The sequence below is a fragment of the Acomys minous genome (assembly GCF_964271855.1).
Source record: "Acomys minous genome assembly, chromosome: 3".
NCBI lineage: Eukaryota > Metazoa > Chordata > Mammalia > Rodentia > Muridae > Acomys > Acomys minous.
Genome location: NC_140485.1, coordinates 41,001,745 through 41,022,315, shown reverse-complemented (window position 1 = coordinate 41,022,315; position 20,571 = coordinate 41,001,745).

The window sequence follows — 20,571 nt, the reverse complement described above, 5'->3', positions numbered from 1 at the left end:
GTTTCCATAAAGCCAGCAGCAAAGGAAGGCGTAGAAACAACCTCTTGCCTTGTATTGTTGGCAACAAGGAATACTTTCGGACTCTAGAGACAGTCACCTTAGTCACCTTTCAGTCCTAAGTTACTGGGCAGACCCCACATCATAAAGCCTGTTTAAAAGCAGCCGATGGCAAAGCACACCGGAAGTGTAAGTGAAGCCTCCTATTTCACGGAAGAACAAACATTCACCGATGGAGTTGGCTTTCTCTTTCCAAACGAAAACACACCATTCCTTTCTTTCCGTTTTGATAACTCTAGGCCTCCATCTAAAAAACCTCGAAAGCCTCTAAGGAGGAGGTACTTTCTTACTTTCTAAAATCCTCTTAAGCCTTTCTCTGTGGCGCTTGCAGGGAGTCACAGGGAGAAACTACATGACTTCCACATTCTTTTAAAGTAGTACTGAGGGCGTCGGTATTTAAGATGCGTCACAAATTTCTGCTTTTCATATGAACCTGCCTTAGTAGCCGCTGTGTAATTTATGATCATTTTAGTGTGAGAGAGAAGCCTTCTCATAAATTGAAAAAGTAAAAGAAAACAAATTGTATCCGCTTTATGCAGGCTGCCGCCAGTATACGACCTTGAAGAAACTTCCAGATTGTCATAGTATGGATTTCTCACATGCACACTCATGCTCAGGTCTTCCTCTGAGGCACCATGGAATGTGACAGTCTCCTTTCAGTGTCTAAACTACCAGCTGCTGCTTTCTCCTTTCCACGGGATGTTTGGGTTTGCCTTGGTAAAGCCTGTTTTTTGAACTGGCCTATGTTTGGAGGCTGAAGTGCTTTGGTAACACTTGTTATTATTTATGTACAAGTACGGAAAACGTTGTCTCTTAGATTAACTAGAACATGGTCTACAAAGGATTTTTTTTTAAATCAACCAAAACAGAAATCTTCGGGTAAAGGGAAAAAGAAGAAGAAAAGATTCAAAAACAAAGCTGATTTCACAGAGAGCCTGCCGATCCTTTTGTGCCTAACTGCACCATGCAAGGAGCCCTCTTGTATCACTACAAGAATACAGTTTCACATCATCTGCATTCAGGGCCAGAGTCATGGCCCTGGAACCGATAATTGCCTCTGACAGGATTTAATTACCTTCTCTAGGACCTTTTCTCTGTTTGATTGGAGACCACCCCCTGCCTCCGATCAAATCAGACAGTAATAACACGCTGAAGCGCAGCAGCCAATCACGAGTCAAGTCTGAACAGTGACCTTGCTGAGCCGAAGCTGATTGGTGGTGTCAGCCTTGTCAACGGTGTCAGTGAACCATCAGACAAAAAAGAGCGAGGGGGGAGCTCAGGAGAGCCTGGGAGATAAGAGACCTGCATTAACGCTAATGGAGGCTGTCAGCGTTCAAGGCTCCAGGCCTCCTTGCTAGTGGCCTTGCACAAAAACAAAAATATTGGAGAACTCACACAAGTCTAAAATATTCAGAAGGGGAAGGAAAGCGTTTGTTTTTGTCAGTGTGGGGAAATCTATTTAAGGTATAATTCACATGTAATTCAGATAAAATGACAGATACAGGCAGAATGTGTGACAGAATAATTTTTATGAAAAGAAAAACCGGTCCCACAGAACAGCTAGATGCGTTTGCGGCTTGGTAGGGACCCAGGGTGGGGGAAACTACAGGACTTTTTCATTTTTAACTAAAGGACTGAGAGATGTGTGTGTTTAAGAGGCATTACAAAGCTCTGCATTTAATACCAAGCTGACTTAGTTGCTATATTATTTATGAACGTTTTAGTGTAAGATACAAGCCTAACCATGATCTCACTGAATGGCTAATCCTTATGTACATATCATTTTAAGAATGTTTATAGTAATGCATAATTTTAATGGTTTATATATGTGTATATATTCCAACCGAAACTTAAAATTTGGCTAACATCTATTCCTTTTGTAAATCCGGTTATTCTCAGGAAAACACCATCAAGACATCAGTGAACTCAAATAAGCACAAAGTGTTCCCAAGCAGCTGAGCCTTGGAGGAAGACATTGTATCATTAGGTTTGCACTAATTTAGAGCTTAATTTATAAACAAAGTCATCTTCCTTGTTACATTAATTTTGTTTCTGACTCTTTTACCTCTGTACAAATGTAGCAAAAACTATGAAAACAAATTTACAGAAGCCTGTTGGAGTTTCCTCTTTATCATTTAATTAATTTATTCAGAGTACATCTCCACTGTTATCCCCTCACTTGTATCCTCCCATTCCTCCCCCTTAAAGACTCATAGTCAGCTACACTTCATAGAAATGACCTATTGACTATTTGTATGCAAAGTATTTTTCTATAAATCTTTTAGGAAAGTTTGGGCTCATCTAATTCTCTCTAAAGGGAGGAGCTTTTTATGTGATGTGTTACTTTTAAAAATAACATCAACCCTCTCAAGTCTAAGGCCACCTCCTCTGACACCTGCATCAATGCATAAGTTTCTTTGTACCTTTTCCTGCTTGGTGATGGAATTCCATGAAAACAGCAACTGTAGAAGTTAGTTTGGTAATTAAAAAAAAAAAACTTACTCTTTTATTCTGTACCCACCTGCCCACTAAGAAATGCATATTTAAATAAAGAATTTCCTTTGCACATGTGATTCTTCTCTACTGCAGTCACGGAAGTAAGAGACAGATTAATGACTGTATAAATAAATCATGGTTTTATACTGGATGCAAGTGTGCAGTGGATTCGCAGAGATGGGATGATTATTTTGACTTTTGAGAGCTTTTGTAAGACGGTTTAGAGGAAATCAATGCCACCTTGAAATGTGTCTTTTGTTTCTGAGTCTTATGACTCAAACAATCATGGGAGAGGGAAGGGCAGATACCCTGCACAGGAAATCAGAAACTTGAGAGTCTAATTCCAGCTTAACATTGGAAAACTGTCCATGTTGGATCAAATTACTTTGTTTGCAAGAGTGGTGGTTTTCTTGGCTTTCCATAAAACACAGTTAGAATGAGGTCACCCAAAGAACCGAAAGTCTATACAATACAGGTAGCATCACCATGGAGACATGCTAACAGTTGTGATTCTTAGGAACCGTCAGTTGTGAGCCGCTAGGCTTCTGCTCCTTCAGTCCCATCATATCGCACACTCACACACCACCGCTCGGACCCAAAAACACTTGACCAGTATAGAAAAGAAGATAAAACTTGTCACTCTCACTGTCAACACTAGAACCAAATGCGCCAAATCGCTTGGCTCTTTCCCATCCCTACGTTTTGCCATTTGGAGTTAATTAGTTGTACTCAGACAGAAGCTGAACTGTTACTGAAACAGTAGGACAAAGTTTTCATTTGTAGACTCTAGAGACCTGTAGTTTTATTTATGTGGCATGGGACAAACACTTTCTAAGGGCAGGGTCAAACTCAACTAACTCACATGCGATGATGATAATCAATTTCTATGATCTATGTTATCATGACAAATTGCAAGTAGCAGTCACTTTGGGCCAATATTTCCTACTCCCAAATACATAGAACTCTGAAAGTAAGAACATGTTTGGAAGTACTTTAGATGTGTTAAAGAGAGCAAAACACACCGGTGTGTGTACATCTCCATACCAGAAGGACTTAATGACTCAGTTTCTTTCATTTTCTTTCAATGGAGGATTTTACAGTCCAAAGACAATTTGCCCCTGTTATGAAGAAATACCTTCAGCTGCCACATCTTTAGCCAGTTCAGAACAGAATGACCTCAACAAAAGGCAAGGAGTGATGCCAGCACCTTGGCCTCCTTCATCCCTTTAACAACAGAGCTGCTCTTGCCCTTCCTAGGTGAATCACCAACGCTTACCCATCTCCACTTAATTTAGTCCCCATTTGTTTATTCTGTGCACTTGAAGGTGCTTTTCTGTAGAGAAAATAGCCTGTGCTTTTCCTATTTTTTAATGGACATTTCCCAGTCAAAAGGCTCTATGTGTATGCTGTGTTCATGTGCTCATGTGCTCACTAATCATTAAAAATCAGTGATGGTGCTTACTGTTATTTTACCAAATGGAAGACTGAAGAGAAACCAATTTCTTTTGGTTACGATTTTTTATAAAACAGATAATCAAGCCTTCTGTAGCCCTCAGTTTTGCTTCCATCTTTTATTTAGGAAAATGATAAGGGCAAAATGAATTTTGATCCCAGGAAAATTGAGTATACCACCAAGACCGGGTAAATTAAAGAGAAGCCCTGTACCCAATCTCTGTTGCTGCTCATAATGATCTTTGCATAACCCAAGTTGCACAACAGAGTGACTCTAATTGCAAATTCAATCACTCTTTGACTGACGCTCAGAAATCAATTCCCGGTAAAATATGACACTCAGTCACTCAAAACAATAGACTAGTCAATATTTCACTGTCAGCAGCCTAGTTAGGACCTATTTCAATACAATAAAAATTGAGGTCTTTGACTGTGCCGGGCAAATCTTTTCTGTTCTTTGTAACCCTGCCTAACATTCCCAGTAATCAAAACCATGATGAAAAGTTAAATAAAATCATGAGGATGCCAAGACTTAGAGGGAGAATTTCATTCAAACACTTCTGAGCTCAGACTTCTGATCTTTCCCTTAATTAGTATTGATTGTTCAGTTCTCTTGTATCCTTGTGGCTTGGCAATTTAAATTTAGACATAGCTCATTGAAGTGAGAGGGAGAATATTATGGACTGGAGGCAGTGGCAGGAGATGGGAAAGCCCTGTGTTCAATCAAACCATCTAGAATCCAAGCAGAGATTACAGAATCCTGGCTTGCTGTACTTAAAATGGAAGTTCCCAATTAAAACTCCACTGACACCATTTTTTCTGGGGGGAGGGGGGGAAGAAAGGATGGAATGCAAATGGGACATTAGAAATCATACCTAGGAGCTGGGGAAATGGCTCAGCGGGTATGAGTGCTTGATCTGTGAGCACGAGGACCTGAGTTTGAATCCCCAGCATCCACAGAAAGAGCCAACATGGCTGCATGAGCCTGTAAACCCTAAGGCTACCAACCCCAAGGGTTGGGTGAGGGGCAGAGATGTGTGGATCCCAAGAACATGATGGGCCTAGCCAGAAATAAAAAAACAAAAATCAACAACAAAAAATTCACTGGGAGAGACCCTGTCTCAAACCATTAAGGTGGTGAGAGCTCTCAGCGCAGGTTCCCAATGTCCTGCTCTGTCCTCAGTATAGACATGCACTCACGTGACCACTGCTCACTGCTTTGTTTGCAATGCACTGTCACAATGAAAGCAAACCTATTAGGAAAATGGTAGGTGGATAGTCTTGAAGCATTGACTGTTTCTAACATTGAAATTCCTTGGACTAATTTTCATTTCTTACTTGTTTGCCCAATCATGATGTCTAACTGATGAAAAGTTTCATTTTTCTTTCTCAGACCTACACCCTAAACTATTACGATATGGCTCATATGCTTCAGCTTGAACTTTCCCCATCACTAACAAAGTACCCAAGGCTTATGTCCTTCTGTCACAGAATTGTTGTTACTATTGCAACAACATTAGAGTTTGCCTGTGTGCTTGCTAAGGGGTGTGTCTAAAAAGAGCACATCTGATTAAGTGCACTGTTTATTTACTTTCAGATCCACACTTTAAAGGACCTGCACACAAAAGGCTCAGAAATGCTTCCAAAATGAAAAACTCCAGTCAAGTGATTACTTAGCTGGCAAAAATGGATATTTCAAGTTGCATAGACAGCTAATTGTGGCCTGCCTCGGGGATGACAGGTCTATAATTTTTAGTTTTGTGTGCATTGAAAGCCAGTCACCTTGACACTCAGTAGTCCATTATCCACTGGCCACCAACCATATGATGATGATCAAGGAATGACAGGCACTTTCCATTATGGGTGATGAAACATGCTATGTTTTATTTGGATAAAGCTGCCCTACGAAAAAAAAGAGGGAGCCAGGTGCCTACCCCTCCCCATCATCAACAAGCATCCTGGAACACCTTTAGTTACAAAGGAGAGACTTCTTTGTCCTGCATAATAGCAACCGTCAGTTACTCTGGGTAGTGGTTGCCAACACCCGTTAACATGTCAGGATCCAGGCTTTTTAAATATAAATTTTGCCTGTTAATGTCAAGAACTCTCTCCCATTAAATTATATTACGTTGGAACGTGAAACCTGGTTAAAGCCTGTGTTCTAGGGGAAACTTAACACATTCTTTGCTTGCGCATGTGTATTGTGGTATATATACATATATTGTACCATATATACATTCTATGGTATACATGTTGTGGTGTGTGTGTGTGTGTGTGTGTGTGTGTGTGTGTGTGTGTGTGTACATATATTAGAACATCTGTGTGCGTTCGTGTTTGAGAGGGTCAACATGAGGTGTCATCCTCTGTAAATATTCAACTACTCTCTCATTGAACATGGAGCTGCACTAGTCTGACTTCACTAGTCTGGTTGGCTATAGGCCCCAGGAATATACATCTCCCCCCTCCACAGCACTGGGCGACAAGCCTGTGTCACCATGCCCTATCCAGTTTATAGGATGGGTTATGGGGATCTGACAAACACATTACCAAAGAATCTATTTTCTCAGCTTCACCTTTAAAAAAAATTCAAAATTATCATTTTGATTGTTCCAAGATTCATGAAGTCATGGGATTTGTCTAAAACATGGCAGAACCATAACTTCAGTAGTTGATAAGCTGACTTGCTTCAACTTTGAGTATTGAAATCATCGTATAGAGCCTCAAATCATTGCCCTAAAATAATGAGCCAGAAATTTCATTTTTTTCTGTCCCTGCATGCCCCTGTTTCTATATACATATTAAAAACATGGTCGTAAGTTTTTCTGATGTAAAACGGCACACTAGCAATTTCACAAATTGTCCAGAAGAGTGGTGAAGATGGAGCCAGCCACAAACAATGCTACCAGACTGCTGTGTGAACAGAAAGGGCAAGTGCCCATCTTACCCAGCAAAAAGTTTGAAGGGCATGCTTTTGATGAGCCTGTGTATCCGCTCCACAACACTACCGAGAACAGAGTCCTTGATGTCTGCAGTGTGGAGGGCTCTTGTTGTCGGTCCCTGATTGTCAAAGTCACTGAAGCAGCCCCAGAAGAAAAAGTTTCTCCAAAATATCCCCCAAAAGAACAAAGGGGAGACTGAAAAGAGGCCTCTCTGGTTATTGGAAAGTGAAAATTCATCCAGTGTTCTTATAGTGAGCTAAGTGATGGCCACCATGTCTTCATTGTAGTTTCCAGAACCCTTATGAATGTCACCTTATATGGCAAACGGACTTGGCAAGTGTTATTCCACTAGAGATCTTGTGATAGACAAACTCTTCCGGAAATACCCGAATGCCCTAAATAGAATGGTAAGTGTCCTGATAAGAAAGAAACAGTGGGAGACTGAGCACTAGAAAGAACTGAAGGAGACAGTACCCAAACCAGGCCTGACAGAAGGAAGGACTTGTGGGCTCAGAAGGAAACTCCCAACACCTTATCAGAGGTGGTTACCACCAAGTTGCCTTGTAGATTTTTAATTCAATAACCAAGGAGGGAATCTCAGGCTGGAAAGAGCAAGGACTCTCTGATCCTCATCCTTAATTGCCTAAAGGAACTGTGGTCCAGGCGCTCCACTCGGGCCCCCTGAGATTGAATCCAAGCCTCCTGTCTCCAGAACTATAAGAGAATAAAACTGCCTCTCTGAGGGATTAAATTGCTCGTAATTTTTTTACAGTGGAGGCACAAGCGCCAGTACAAGCCCCCAGGGACCTGCTTTTACTTCAGATTGGCCAGTTGTATCAGTCACATATCTACATGCAAGAGAAGCTGGCGCATAGGATGTCCGTGCCACATAGGACAGACATGACTGTGTTAGACCCGCTCTGATTCCTCTGTGCCGTCTCCTACCAGACTGAGTAGGTTGCTGGCCTGAGAGGCAAAGACAGTAAGCAAAGTCGGCTGTATGGAAACTCTAAAAAGTCTATGAACTCTGAGGTGGTTCCCATCCTGAAACATTTGGATACTATATCCACTTTACGATTCTGCTCAGTCACTGGTCAATTTTCTCAGAACTCAGGCGAGTAACAGAGCTCTGTGGTCTAACCATTGTCCACCTTTTCAACCTGTCTCTACGGCCCTCCAAGAAAACAGCTTTACTAATCTTTTAAAATCTTTTTTCTTTTCCTCAGTCAGCCCCTTACACACGTGGTTCACTTTCTGTGAAAATCACCTCCACTCATCCTCACTCTGTCCTTTCCTGTGACAGAATTTTAAAGTTTCTCAACGGTATTTTTCTTGGGTTCTGCAGCCTGGGAATATTCATTTAGTATATTTTATGTAACACTCAACAGACTGCAAACTAGCTCCTTGGTGGTGTTTTATCACTCAGCTGAGGTGAAGCCTGGTTGCAATGACAAGAAAGCATCCTCAGAGAGAGGCCAGGTTGAGGAATGAGGTCAGCCCTGATGATGTGTGGGAAGCCAAACAAGAGGAAGGCAACACCATCTCCCATCTGACATGCTGTGTGAGCACTTATGCCTCTCCTGTGTGAAGCCCAGTTCTTGGCTTCAGTCACCTCCCTTGACATCATTTTTATCACAGCCCCCTAACAGGAAAGCTAATATATTACACTAAAATTGTTGGAAAGGGGCCACGTTGAGAGAATGTCCTAAGAGAAGTGAAAGAGGTGCTGAAGACGGCTCCCTCTACCATAAGTTAAGGCTCCCTGTGTCCTGGTGACTAGTCTTTGCAGCAGGGCCAGACACAAAGTGTTTGCCATAGAGGTGATAATATGTATCAAACAATAGCAACAAATTAGACACCAACACGGTGCAAATATATGGCAGGAACTTTGCCCAAATCACTAACCAGTATTTTTTGAAATTTGACCCACACTATCTACGTGTCCCAGAATCACTTTCAGTATTTGTTTAAATAATATATTTTTCTTCTTTTTCTCCATACAAAATCTTGACTAAAAGTGTGTCCCACCATGCTTGTCTTAAGAATATTCCTGAGCCCAACCTTGACCCACTAATGAGATTTTCTTGGGGTAAAACTCTCCGGTGATTTTAGGCAACAAATGTTCCGTTACCTTTACTGAAATGAAAAATAAATTATTTTGTTAATTTTTTTACCTCCTAAGAATCATTTTGTTCTTATTTTCTTGGGTCTGGTATCTTCACAGCTTCACACAGACACCCACCCTTTCCTCTGTGCACATTTAGCACAGTGTATTCCACACACATCTATTAATTAGGTATCATATTAGGCCAGGAATTCTTCATCTGTCCTTCCACAAAACCATGGAACCAACACACACTGTTCACAGAACAGTCCAGTGGACACTGGGGGCCTGTGTATGTCATCTAATTTCTTACAAATACTGAACAAATCCTTTGGTTTTAATGGCATTCTCAAGTCCACATTTTGACATAAATTATTTATTCTACTAATTTAATGGCAAACAGTCACCAAGGTGAACTTAGGGCAATAATTTCACAAGTATATTGGGTACAGGTTAATTATTTAGGTGCCTCAAACAGCCTTGCAATAATGAACTCTCCGGGGTAGAGCCCATAAAATACATTCCTCAGCTTAAAAAGGTGGTGGGGGTGTATATAACGCTTTTAAGTTTCTTATGCTGAGGTTTTTGGAACTGTCTGAATTGTACTGAAATGTTAGGGGAAAGCAGAGAAATGCTTGTATGAAATAATCCTAAAGGGGAAACCAAAATGAGGGCCAGGAAAAGCTAGTGTGTTTATAAAGTCTTTATGTGAAAGTTCTGAAAATTAGCGGTATCTTAAGTCCCATAAGCATGAAACTTAAAATACTAAATAAAAAAAAAATGTTAAGGCATGGCTTGTTTTGTAAATGGCCCTTAAATTCCTCCATTTGTAATATATGGACTTAATATCTATAGTAGAACGCACTCAGTTCAAACCACTCATTCATTTAATTATAGCAGATAACAGGGCTAAAAATACACACTCACTCTGATGGAACAGTGACTTCCAACCACTGTGAACTGGCACTCTCTGGTATACTGTGTGTTTTTCGCATGCATGTGCCAAAGTTTAGTCACTTTGAAAACTGTATTTATTATAAAGGAGGATGCATAATGTAAGACCAAATAAGGAAATGGGCAGCTCACACACAGCGGCATCCTGCAGGATAGAAAGTAGAAGAGCTGTGATGCTCAGTTAGAACTGTTGAGAACGCTGCACATTTTCTGCAAACCTTTCAGCATTAGCTTTCTGCAGGTGCAGGTCAAGACTTTACATTTCCATCTGAAGCAACAGGAAGCTCAAAGACTCCCAAGTCCACGGTGTGATATTGTTAGATATTAACTGCTCTCCTATGCTCTACCCCAAATCCCTGAAGTTGGAGCTGGGGTGATGACTTAGTAGATAAAGTGTTTGGTGCTCAAGTGTGTGGATCTGAGTTTGAATGCCCCAAACACACACAATGCCCGGTATGGTACCACGCATCTGTAATACAGTCTGAGACAGGTGTGTGTATCAAGATGCTCACTGGCCAGCTCCCCTGGAGTACACAGAGGCAAAGAGTAGAGACTAAGTCTCAGAGAAAGTGGAAGATGAAAACTGACACCATGGTTCTACTCCGAAAAGATACCATGGCACACCCACACTCATCCTCATGAATGCGTGTGTGCACATGTGTGCGTGCGCATGCTGATGTGCACTGGGGGGGGGCGTGCATGTAAAATAACTAACCAATAATAAAGATTTTATAAACACACTTCCTCCATCATGATCCATCCTTTAAGTTTAATTTAGCACAGATAGTTCTCTTCTTTCCCCTGGAGTTTTAGCATTTCTTAGAAAGTTGTTTTCAAGGGTACGTATGTGCAGACAGGAAAAAAGAAGTCTTAGTCTACTTGGGTTTGCAAGTAGAGCATTCTAGGTTTTGGTGTTTTGACAAAGAACTAAAAATCGTGAGGAAAATGATACACTCTCGGAGAGTGGTTAGTTTCTTTTTAGATGAGTTGAAAAATTATGTGTAGAGTCACAGAGCCCACGCCCACCTCCAGGAGACAGGAATTCAGTATGTTAAAGAAGATTTTAGCCGTGCCATGGAGAAGTGGCTCTGAAGTTAGGAGCTCTTGCAGAAGACCCAAGTTCAGGTCCCAGCACCCACATTAGGCAGCTCACAATTGCCTGTAACTCCAGCTCCAGAGGATTTGAGGCCCTCTTTTATTATTGTTAATGTTGTTGTTGTTGTCATTAATTCATCTTACATTCCAATTGTTATCTCCTCGCTTGTATCTTCCCGTTCCTACCCTCCCTCTCTCCCTCTTCTGTCCTATTCTCCTCCCCTAGACCTCTGACAGAGGAGGCTGCTTCTCCCCCACCATCTGACCACAGCCTGCATGCCCTTCCTCTGTGTGCTTGCAGGGTCTCCCCACTAAGGGGGAGTGTTCATGGCAGAGGCAGTGCCCGCTCCCCACACAATTGGCGAATGGGCTGTCCATTTTGAGGCCCTCCTATAGCTTCCACTAACACTCATACACACATGGTATACACAGACACCAAATTTTTTTCTCTAACTTTAAATTTAATTTATTTATTCCCCTTCCCTATAAATCGTTTTTAAACCTTTTTAAAAAAAATGCATCCAATGCTCCATCACATGGGAGTCCATAGCATCTCCACCTCTGCTTTCCTATGAAAATAATTAGGAACATATTTCATTGTGTTCTGGATATTTCACATCCTGTCTGTTCAGTGAGGGTCACATAAATAATGCATGAGAAGCAAACTTTTCAATGACCCATGTCAGTATAAACCCTGTCACATCAACTTCATTTTCTTAGCCAACCATCTTCATGGAGTCCTTCTGGTCCTCCTACTCCAGTGACATCACTACTTTCTTTATTGTCCTTTTCTTCCACTCAACACTTAGAAGGGATATGAGTCTGCCAAAACCCTCTTTTGAGTGCCCAGCAAACAGTCAAGCCTCGTCCCTTTTCCTCATAGTCACAAAAAAAGGTTCTTTTTACAAGCCTTAAGTATTCGCTTTTGGGAAGGGCCCCAATCCTGCAGCTCATCTAGAATAATCGAGATTTCCCAGAGCTCCATCTCATCTTAGCCTTTTGCTCGCGGGCCAGTTCCGATTTGTCAGGGTGCTGAGAAGGTTAAATCAAGTGAACCCTCATCTCATCTCAGAGCTCTGGGTTTCCTGAAGCTCGGCCATGACTTACTACAGAGCTAACTTCTTAAGATGTCATATCTCATTTTCCTTCCTCCAAAGCAGCACTACGGCTTCACCTCTCGGTACTTTAAACCCCTTTACATGAGTGGCAGGATCACATGTGATTTTAGCATTTATGAAGCTTTGGACTTGGAATAAATACAATGCTGGATGAACAGTTACTGTTTTCAGAAAATGAGCTCAGCCCAGCTTCTCTATCAGGGTAGAAGTCTAGCCTCAGCTTGATTAATCAGACAAATGCTTCCATGTGCTATGCTCTTTGCCTCATTCAGGCTACTCAGAGCTGGTAAAGAGGCAGTGCTAAGGTCTCCATGGAAGTGCTCTCTTAACAATGTAGTAAGGGGAAGAAAGGTCACCGGAACTACAAACGTGCACATTCCCTTAGAATGCAATGACATAGTTTTTATATTTAGATTAAAAGTATCTTTAGCATGACTTTTGCCTGAGGACTTATTTTCAAAAGTTAATTGCCATTACGGGTGCAGACCATCCATGTACAAACAGTGACCTTGAACTTCTGAAGGGAACCGACTGAATTCTAGGTCTTGGTTCAGCATGTAAAAAGATCAGAAAGCTTCACACCATCCTAAACAGTTAGAGGCCTATAATGAAAAATTAAGCTTTATTGGGTCTTACCAGCTCAAAGAAGTAAGGTCACAGGGCAACCCTCCAGTCCCTGTAAGTATGTGACAGAGAACGTTGTCACTTAGAGAAGCAGAAAGCTCCGTGTGTCCAAGGCTGTGAAGAAAATCTGCCGAGGCGATGAGTCAGTTGCTGGAGGCTAACTGTAAGCAAGCCTGAAGCATGAAAGCTCCAATGGGAAGAAACAGGAGGATTCTTGCACTCCGGTGGGCATATTAGCCAGCTATTCGTGATTGTAACAAATTACCCAAGACAACAACAGAAAGGAAGAAGACTCTTCTGTGGAGTCATGTTTTCAGGGGTGTTAGTCCATGGTTACTCATCCCTGTTGCTCTTGGGATAATATGTGTTGGACAGAACACCATGACAACAAGCAAAGGATGAGGCAAAGTAGAGCACTTCACAAAAGACATGAGACAGAAAGGGATGGGGAGGGGGGAATGTTTGATCCAAGTCACACACAGTGATCTATATTCTCCAATTGGCCTCATCTCCTAACAGTCCAATCATCTATGACATCATCAACCGATGAATGATGGAAAATACACAACTTCAGTCATCTCCAGGCATATTTTCCCATGTATGGTGCAGGAGTTAATTAGGAAACATTTGGGAAGACCATCTTAGATAATGTGATAAGTTAAGCCTGCCTCTGTGTATGGGTTTATACATGTGTAAGTATAAGACATAAGCATCGTTGCATATAAGTAAAAGAACCAAAGGCAACAATGGTATGAGGCAAGAATGAGGAACCAGAGTCATTTTATTATTATGAAGTGCCTGCACTCTATGTGGTCAGTAGTTATTCCAAAGTGGACTTGGATTAATTTTTAAATTAGACCTTGTAAACTTATATTGCAAAAGCTAGGCCACTAAAGAGAATAGAAGTATTAAAAGTAGTTAATAAAAACATAAGCATTAAGGTGGCCATGTGCCTGTGACACACACCTTTAGTCCCAGCACACCAGGAGGCAAAGGCAAATAGATAGCTGTGAGTTCGAGGCCAACCTGGTCTACAAAGTGAGTCCAGGACATCTAAGGCTACATAGAGAAACCCTGTCTTAAAACAAACAACAGCATTAGTCTTTGAGTGAGGGGAAATAAAGCTATATCACATAACTCACATATAGTTCACCAGAATGTGCACTGTGCTGTGTGGCCATTGAACCACAAGGCTCTGTAAAAACGCCTTCCTTTACAATGTAGACTGTCTCCAGTATTTCATTAGGGTAACTAACCCAGGGTAAGACACATACAGAGTTTTCAATTAAAAGCATAAACAGTAGAAAACTGTAGAACACAAAAACAAGGACAAGATGCAGAAAACAGTAACAGGTAAGTGTGACTCTAGCTGCCAGTAATCACCCAAAATATCAGCAATCTAAAGATATATCAATAAAATGTCATGGAAGTGTGCATCAGAAAGTGAGTCCCACCTGTATGCTGTCTGTAAGGAGTCCATTGTTGATATAAAAACAAAACATAACAACAACAAAAGCCACACATAACTTTAAAGTAAATGGATGAAGGATGGTATACCTGGCAATATTAATAAAAAGAATGCTGAAGGGTTATTTTACTTTCGTACAAAGCAGGCTTCAGAGACTGGAGGGAGAGATAAATTTAGGAGGGCTTGAAACTTCCTTGTGTGATACCACAGTGATCCAAACACACTGTATGTTCATCAAAACCCATAAAGTACACAGCACCAAGAGCGAATCTTGATGTGAGCTGTGGACTTCGGGCTACCGTGGCATGCCAGGGTGCATTCACTGATCACAGCGCAGGTACCACTTAAAATGTATGAAACAAACAAACAAACAAACATTTAACGCTAGAACTCTAGGTCCCTGCCTAGCTCCCCCACTGCGCTAGGCACCCACACATCTGCCAGCTCATAGTTTTGTTCTTTATTCCAGAAAGTCAGATAAAATACCTGTTTGTCATGTGCACTTGGGAGACAATGACTTACTCCATTGTGACTGAGCCGTAATTTCCAGGTGCTCTTCCATTACATCTTGATTAATGCTACGTGCATTATTCATAGTGACAAAATAAGGATTAGGCTTTTTATTTCAGGATTTCCCCCCTTCAGGCCTCTTTTTAATATTTCAGGGGTATACAATTCAAGTGTCCTCTTTCTCTTGTTAGAGTGATATTTCTCCTATGCTCATGCTCCTCGCCTGCTTCAAGTACAACATCACATGTCAAGACGAGTTTGCTGCCATAAATTTTAATTTTTTGATTATCTGTTTAAGCATAATCTGTATTTCATTAGTATTATTATTTCTCCCCAGAGAAAGAGACAGGCATCTCACATCTGTTTCTCATAGTCTGATCAAAATAACGAAGATAAACCGTATGCACAAAAGACAGTATACTCTTTCAAAATATTTTCTGCTACGCTCTTGTCAATTCAAGCTCTCTTTTGTTAAAATTAGCATTCTATCTTTTATCATCTCAGTCCCAGCAGGAGTGAGGGAAAATACAGTGAATGAACACTACTTCCTACAGTCCACACATTGCAGACTGTTTATCCACTGTCAGGAAGCAGGTTAAAGAAAAGGTCCAGTGATTCTGGTAGAGCTCAGCAAAATTCTTTCAACTTAGATTTGAAGACTTTAAATTCACCTCTACCATAAACCAGAAGCATTGTTACACTGAAATATAGGAAGAGACATTAAACAGAAATTCTAACACTTAGCCTTCTGGGCCTGAACACAAAAGAAATTTGAATTCAGACTAATTTTTTTTCTTTAAAAAAAATCAAAAATACACTTAATTCCCCTTGAGAAATGTAATATGTGTGGTGTCAATGTGTACTTTAAAAGTATAGCTTGTAGGAATAAGAAAGAAAAGGGAGGAAGTTGGTTTTCTTTTAGTCTCCTCAGAAGCCATTATTTGGCCACAAAGCACCAGCCAATGGAACCATTTAAAAATTCTACTACAGAAGGAAAGAGGAGTAGACAAAGTCTTAATGGATGACCAGTGGACATTGTCTGCATCGATCGTTGTTTGGGGGACTCGGTGAATCCAGAGAGAATGATGAGGTGTCTGGATAGAGAAAAGAGTTAATTTGATTCAGCTTCTCCTGCTGTTTAAAGAGGATCTTGCACTGCACTGCTTATCATTTTGGGAAGTCAGGACAGGAATCCAGACAGGGCAGGACCACGGAGGCAGATGCTGAGGCTGAGGCCATGGAGGGGTGCTACTTTCTAGCTTACTCCTCATGCCTTGATCAACCTGCTTTCTTATAGAACTCATGGTCACCAGTTCAGGGATAGCACCCACCAATTACTAATTTAAAATAAAAATCCTTACAGGCTTGCCTACAGCCAGATCTTACGGAGGCATTTTCTTTTCTCATCCCCCGCTTTCCTCCCCAAGTTGCTTTGGCTATGCTGTTTCATCACATCAACACCAAAAAAAACTACAGGGAACACTATGAAAGAGGCAAGGGGGATCACTGTAAGAGTCTGAGATGGGGAAGAGTGCTGTATTTGGGAGGTGACTTGGCTGTAGCCTTCATAAACACACAGCTGCTGTGGTTACCTGCAAAAGATGGTGCCTGCCAACATTCTGGCATAGACAGGGGAGGGGTACATGAGGCCTCACCCCTAAGTGATGAATTATTGGAAGGACATGGCTTCTGGGGGAGGGACAGTCATTTTATTTAGTGAGGTAGGCACTAAATAAGTTGCCTATGCTCCAGTAAATAGCCCACATCAATGCTTATAGAAGCAACCAGAGTTACAGTCAGTGAGTGACTTTAATGAAAAATTATGAATGTAGGAGGGTACTTGAGCAGAGAGTGAGTATTACCAAAATATATCATACACATGTATTAAGTTACAAACAAATACACAAAGATACTTCAAAAGTGGGGGTGGGGAAAAAGAATCTTGAAATGGTGTATCAGCTAATTGAGTGGTCAGCTTAGAATTCAAAGTTCCATCCATCCACTCATCCAACAAAATGCTTCTTTTAAGAAATGGCAATTAAACTGAGATCTACCAGATGAACCCAGGTAAGGAGAGATTATAAAAGCACCACATGTAAATGGAATAGCACCAAGGCTCTACAACAGTAAAAAGTTTTGAGGAAAAACAAATTGGTGCAATTGTAATTTAAACTCTGACTAGAAAAGTGACATGATATGTTCATGAACAGTAACCACTTTTGTAACGGAAACAAACAAAGGCACAGTAAAAGTGGCTTGGGTACTTTTTGTAGAGGCATGAAACAACTTTGGTTGATGAGTGCTTACAGCATACACGGATATGTGAATCTATGCACGTATATATTCACATATATACTCTTATTCTGAAAGATTAGTGCATTGTTGAAAAGTATTTTCTACTAAAGTCTCATCCATTCAAATTTTCTTTCACTGAACTTCAATCGTTTGTGTTGGCATTTAGATATTTTTATTAATGTATTAATGCATTAATAAACTTATTATCATATTACTATTTACCTCTGTTTAGTGGATGGATTCAAACTGTGGTTCTCAAAGGGACTGATTTTTTTTTTGTCTCATAAGTAACTTTTGGAAATACCTTCTCCCAGGAGAAGTTTTTGCTTGTCATAACTAGAGAAAAGGACGGAAGTGAGTGGAGGAAAAACATTCTAGCGTTCTATGGTGTGCAGACAGTTTCTCTCCTCACTCATGATAAGGAATCCTTCCTGAAGTCTCTATAATGTCAAGGCTGAAAACCCCTGAATTGAAGGAGGCAACCAAGCACACAGGGGGACTTGTAAAGGGCTTCCTGTGGTGGTTCAGTCACTAACAGACAGGCGTTAGGCCATTGCTGAAGAAATGAAAAGAAATGGAGGGAAACAGTGCGCAGTGTGAGGCAAACTGAGAGAACAGGATTCCTATTGGAAATCTTACATTAGACTATTCCACTCACTGCAAAGTTGAAATAATTTTTAAAATCTCTTATAACAATCAAAGTGCTAACAAGCAAGTGAGCAAGTGAGAATTACGGTTGACTAATGCACAAAAAGAGATGGAGACCCAGAGACACAAGCCAAATACTTTAGGTTATTTTTGTTCTGTAGCGGTCCATCCAGAAGAGACTCTGGGATTGAATTTTGCCTTTACGGTCAGTGGGATGTTTTAACACTAAAATCAGAACTCAGATTTTGGCAAGAATAACAATTCTGCAAATCCTTTTCATTCTGTCTTCAGCCCAGAAGGGTTACCTCACAGAGCACAGGTGAGGTAGGAGCTCTCTGACCCGCCACAGATGGATCTAGCATCCAGTAATTCGTGTGACCCAGAAAAATTGCAGCCTTAGAAGGTGTACTGGAGTGATATTTAAATGTTAATATATATAAGCTTACCTAAAGAAATATAATATTCTCTACATACCTTATAAAAGTATTTTTAGCACAGCATAAAAACAAATATAATTAAATGCATGGAAAACATGAGAGTGATGTAATATATATATGTGTGTGCTGTAGTATATATATATGCTATAGTATATATGTATGCTCTCTCTCTCTCTCTCTCTCTCTCTCTCTCTATATATATATATATATATATATATATATATATGACAGATATAAAAGCTGACAAAAATAGGCCAACCAGTACTAAAATCATGAAATATTGGACCACAGAATGTAAACCAATTATAACTGGAAGTTGAAAAATCAATCCTAATCATCTCAAGAATGAACAAGAGGACTCTCGCTGTTTTTTCAGGCAGTCTTTACATGTAGCGCAGCCTGGCCTTGAACTTAGGAATTTTCTCTCTCAGCCTCCTAAGTTGCAGGGTTATGTGCACAAGCCAACATGCCAAACCAAGAGACTCTTGAATAAACAGCTATAAAACTTAAATACAATTTCAAGAAGAAAAACGCCGACATCAAAGCCGAGAGTTCAGTGGATGGCTAGCAGAGCTGAAAGGATAATGAGCAAGAAGAAATTCCTTAGAAAGAAGCAAGCAAAGACAAAAAGAATAAAATATTCTTTAAAAAATTGTAAGTGCCATAGAGTAGACAGAAAGATTTGCTATACATTTCATTTTAGCCTCAGAGATGCATAGCAAGGAGACAATACTGGAAAGCAACATGTGAAGATAGAAAATGATTACTCATTTTCAAATCTGCTGAAAGAAATCAGTCCACAGACACTGAGACCTCAATTAATGATTGATATAGAAAAACACTTCCCAGCTAGACACATCATCAAAGATAAAAGAGAAAATCCAAATTAGAAGACTGTCGGGCAGAGTGTGATGGCACAGGCCTTTAATTCTAGCACTCAGGAGGCAGAAACAGGCAGACAGATCTCTGTGAGTTCGAGGCCAGCCTGGTCTACAAAGCGATTCCAGGACAGCCAGGACTACAAGAGAAACGTTGTCTTGGGCGAGAAAAAAATTGTTAGAAAGAAAACCAGGCAAGAAGAAATGGGAGCCAGGAGTCCAAGTCTGCAGGTATCACACAGTTGAACTAGGATGTTCTGAAACCTCTTAGCAAATAAGGGCCATGAACAAATAACCCCAGGCACTTTTTTAAACTAAAGAATACTACAAGTTAGATTATGTGTCTCTCCTAAATGCTCTCTTGACACCTGAACTCCACTACATAGTATCACTGTCCTCTGTTGAATTAATATAGTATAAACTTCCTTAAAGCTAGCATAATGTTTCTATTTGTTATCCATTAAACAATACTTACGGATAGGCTCCTATAAAAAGTGCTAGCTGGAGTTTTTACACTGATGGTGTTGAATTTATAGATTACCATAAGGAGAAGCAGCATCGTAATACTTAGTGTCTTCAAATTCAAATACATGAACATGGCATATCTCTCTATTCATTATAGGATGTAGCCCAGGCTGGCCGTCAACTTGAACTTGGATCCCCCTACATTAAAGGAGGAGGAGATCTACCAGGTTCTCAGGTTACAAGTTTATAATGCCATGTGTGGTTTATGTGGAGCTGCAGGTGGAATCCAAGTCCGTCCTTGCTAAGCAGTAACTCTATCAGCTACAAGTCTCTGGCCATTTACAACTTCCTTAATGTCTTTATTTTCACTGTAGGGTCTTAAAAATGTTTTAAATGTTTTCATTAAATTGCTCCTAGTGTATACTTTCCCATGTATGTTATATATCATATTGATAAATTGCTGTGTGCTTTTGAATTCACGGGGAATCTGAGTCTGAAGGCACAGTTGTCTCCCACACTTGAGACCCAAGTATGTTTGTTTCCGTGTCCTCCAGTGCACTTTGTCTAGGGTTCTTTTCTCCACCCCCAAGTGAAGTTGTAGGAAAGATGCTCAAATCGTTGGTCCTCATGTCAGGAACAGCAGGGACAGACGCCCAGTTCTACACCATTGTCCTCAGCAACTGTAGAGGTTCCTTTAATCTTCTAATAAACCCCAGCATAGGTAAAGATAAATCGTTGGTTTTGACATGGGAATGAATTTCAACCTGAGCCAGTATGAATCAGAGTTTGGACTTTATTAAAACTAGAAAGGTGTATAGGGAAAGGTGTGGGCTTCTCAAAGGAGAGACATAAATATCTTTGCAATGCTTGTGCATTGTGTGTGTGTGTGTGTGTGTGTGTGTGTGTGTGTGTGTGTGTGTAGTGTGTCTGTGTGTGTAATATACTGGCTGTTGTAAGTGTGTATGTGTGTTTTGATGTGCATGCATATGTGTACACATAATAGAGGCCAGAGATCAACATCTGGTGTTTTC